Genomic DNA, 4275 nt, shown 5'->3' on the forward strand with positions numbered 1-4275 from the left:
GTGTGAGGCTGGGTGTAGGGCATGGTGTGGGTGTAGGGTGTGAGGCTGGGTGTAGGGTGTGAGGCTGGGTGTTGGGCATAGTGTGGGTGTAGGGTGTGAGGCTGGGTGTAGGGTGTGAGGCTGGGTGTAGGGTGTGAGGGTGGGTGTAGGGTGTGAGGCTGGGTGTAGGGTGTGAGGCTGGGTGTAGGGCATGGTGTGGGTGTAGGGTGTGAGGCTGGGTGTAGGGTGTGAGGCTGGGTGTAGGGTGTGAGGCTGGGTGTAGGGTGTGAGGCTGGGTGTAGGTGGTGGAGGCCACCAGGGAGGGGAGTCAGCCTCGTGCTCGGGGTTGTCGCTATTGTATGATAATGTGAGGTGGGTCCTCTACTGCCCCAGCTGGTGCTACACCCCCACCACCACCAGCTGCAGCTGGTGCTACACCTGTACAACATTACTACTTTAATCACCTTCAGGATTAACGCCATGTCTGTTTTATGGGCTCACCTACCCTGCACCATCCCTGCCTCCCTCCCTGCCAGCGGTACACCTACCCTGCACCATCCCTGCCTCCCTCCCTGCCAGCGGTACACCTACCCTGCACCATCCCTGCCAGCCAGCCAGCGGTACAACTACCCTGCACCATCCCTGCCTCCCTCCCTGCTAGCCAGCCAGCCAGCGGTACACCTACCCTGCACCCTCCCTGCCAGCTAGCGGTACACGTACCCTGCACCCTCCCTCCCTGCCAGCCAGCCAGCGGTACACGTACCCTGCACCCTCCCTGGCAGCGGTACAGGTACCACACAGCTCTCCTGTCGACGGTACGCGTACCATGCACCCTCCCTGCCAATCGTACACGTTCCACGCACTCCCTCCCTGCCAGCGTGTACGTGTACCGTACTGCCTCCCTACCTACGGTAGCCGTACCGTACCACCCTCCCCCCTCCCCCCAGTACAGGCAACCCTCCCCCCCTCCTCCTTCCTCGGTCACCCAAGCCGTCATCCGTTAATTCACATTTCAGTAAATGTAACAACGTAGGTTGTAACAACATCGGTTGTGCGCTGGAGACTTGTGTGTTATAGCTCAGGTTATCACTGGCTGTGGTGATGCCCACACTGGATAAATGTGATTACGTTTTGACATTAAACTAAGGGGCAGAAATGGCTGGTCTATGCATCGATATGTCTGTCTGTATATATCAATCTCATAAACTCTCTCTCTCTCTCTCTCTCTCTCTCTCTCTCTCTCTCTCTCTCTCTCTCTCTCTCTCTCTCTCTCTCACACACACACACACACACACGTCCACGTACACAGAGAATGACAAGGTTGTATGTAAAACGTTCACCCCCCCCCCCCCCCTCAGCCGGCTTAATTTACAGCGATGTGTGTGTGTGTGCGTTAGAGAGAGAGAGAGAGAGAGAGAGAGAGAGAGAGAGAGAGAGAGAGAGAGAGAGAGAGAGAGAGGCGTCGGTGGTGGTGGTGGTGGCGTGCGAAGAGAGAGAACGCGTAACCCTCCCCTTCTCCCCTATTTGGTGCTTGTTGATGTGCTGGTGTGATCAGTAGGCGACCCAATCTCCCCGGGTCCTGCCCCGGGTACCTTCCCCGGGACCTGCCCCGGGACCTGCCCCGGGTTTTAAAAGTCATCGATGGTCCCAGCGTAAGCAGGGATACGCCATTTCCGCCTCAGGTCCGTATCTACCCCAGCAGCGCCTATAATCTCATATATATATATATATATATATATATATATATATATATATATATATATATATATATATATATATATATATGTATAAAAAGCTGTGTAGGTATGTATATTTGCGTGTGTGGACGTATGTATATACATGTGTATGGAGGTGGGTTGGGCCATTTCTTTCGTCTGTTTCCTTGCGCTACCTCGCAAACGCGGGAGACAGCGACAAAGGAAAAAAAAAAAAAAAAAAAAAAATATATATATATATATATATATATATATATATATATATATATATATATATATATATATATATATATATATATATATACATATCCTGGAGTCCATGGTTGTAGTGGAGGCGTGTGGTGGGTCCATTGTCTTCGCTGTGGTGGACACGATTGGGTGATTGGGGTGAAGGATGAACAGAATCCTTCAGTGTAGACTGGGGTTTAATGTGGTATATTCTTATAGTGATTGGGACAGGTGTTGGAGGATTGGGGACAGGTGTGGGAGGATTGGAACCGGTGTTGGAGGATTGGGGACAGGTGTTGGAGGACTGGCACAGGTGTTGGAGGATTAGGGACGTGTTTGAGGATTGGGACCGGTGTTGGAAGATCGGGACAGGTGTTGATGATACAGAGGGCTTCACACTCTTAAGTCCAAGAGCGATGGTGGTACGACCCTTGGGCACGATGACCTTGACCCTTGACCTGACCCCAGGGGCCAGTGCCATCGTACCCCAAAGAGTCGTACCGTCGTGCTTAATGGTCGTACCCTCGTGCTCAAGGGGGGTCAAGGCAGGTCAACATAACAACATAACAACATTGTTGTTATGTACTGTGGCCATCCAAGCCTGACCATAGATGAACTGTTGAAAAGGTGATATAGAGAGAAATAGAAATAAAGACATCAAGAGACCAGATGAAAAGTGTTCTGTTAATTTGAGAGGAAAATAGAACAAATAAGAAAAAGCCTTGAAATGGGTCCAGGTGGTAAGTGTTAGGAAAGACGTGAGAAGGTATTGAGTTCCAGAGCTGAGCGGTGTAAGGAAAGAGACAGACATCAGAACGAGCCGTCAGCGCTGAGTTCCCAAACGCCACACCATGATCACGGGACGATGCAGCTTGCCCAGTATATCGCGACGTGGTGTAGTTGATGGTGGATGGGGGTGGGGGACACACAGGCAGCCAGCTCTCGGGTGCAGAAACCATAGTAATACCCGTAGAAGGAGGAAGAGTGGAACCAACACCGCGGGCGGGCCCAGGGCAAGTGGGGGTCAAGTTTGTGAGGTCAGACTGACCGATTTGGACTTGACCCAGCCTAGTGTGTAACCACGGCATTGTCCGGACGGGGGTAATGAGGCTCATTGTAAGGGCCGTCAAAACACACACACACACACACACACACACACACACACACACACACACACACACACACACACAGAACCCACCATGAGTGAGGTGTTTCCCAAGTGTGTATGTGTGTGTGTGTGTGTGTGTGTGTGTGTGTGTGTGTGTGTGTGATGGGTGGAGGAGATGCTGGCACATTTCTTCTTGTGGTCATCACACACCACACACACACCCCCTGCCACTTACCCACTCCCCTCCCCTCCCTCCCCCTCCGACGACAATAGCACGGCACACGGCCGGTACGGTAACGGATCCACGTCCGTCGTATAACGGATCCCCGACCGTCGTACAACGGATCCCCGTCCGTCGTATAACGGATCGCATCCGTCGTGTTTAAACGAAGTGTGTGTCTTTCGTGGCCCCCGGGTGGACGGTGGTGGTGGTGGGGTGGGCGGCGCGTGGCTCCTCTCCCCCGCCACCAGTCCATTACGCCTCAAATGACCCCATAACCAGGGGGGGGGCGGGGGAGGGGGCCGCCACCATCGCCGGCTTGGACAATAGGCGCCGCTGGTCCACGGTCACCCCCCCCCCCCCACTCTTCCTCCTCCTAGCGGGCGGATGTGGCATCTGAGGAGGTCGTTTGTGGGAGGTGGAGCAGCCAGTGTGTGTGTGTGTGTGTGTGTGTGTGTGTGTGTGTGTGTACTCGCTACCACCACCACTACTCACACATACTCCATTACCAGTCACGGGTCACGGCTGAAGCTGGTCCTCCCGCCACTACTCCCTTCCCCCCTAGAGGAGTCAGAGGCGAGGGCGAGGTGGGGAGAGGATGGTCCTGGAAGCGATGCTGTGTGTGTGTGTGTCTGGCCACATCACCATTCACATCCCTCCTCCTCCTCCTCCTGGGCCAGTGTGTATGTACCTCCATCTTGGCTTTAAAATCCCAGTAAACACACACACACACACACACACACACACACACACACACACACACACACACACACACACACACACGTCCTGGGACCATAGCTCTGCTTGAGCGCCTCCCCGCGGGGAAGACACACTCCCGTCAGATTGTCTTCGGAGATGATGCCGGGGTCATTTGAGGGAGGTGAAAAAGCTCTTCATATCCTGAGTACATAAGGCCGGAACCACAATATGCTTCTCAGGCTTGGTCACCCGAACCTACACAAGCACAAAGAGCTCATAGAGAAGGTCCAGAGGAGGGCAACAAAAGCAGGTAGCGGAATTAAAGA

This window comes from Panulirus ornatus, chromosome 20, assembly GCF_036320965.1.
Source record: "Panulirus ornatus isolate Po-2019 chromosome 20, ASM3632096v1, whole genome shotgun sequence".
NCBI lineage: Eukaryota > Metazoa > Arthropoda > Malacostraca > Decapoda > Palinuridae > Panulirus > Panulirus ornatus.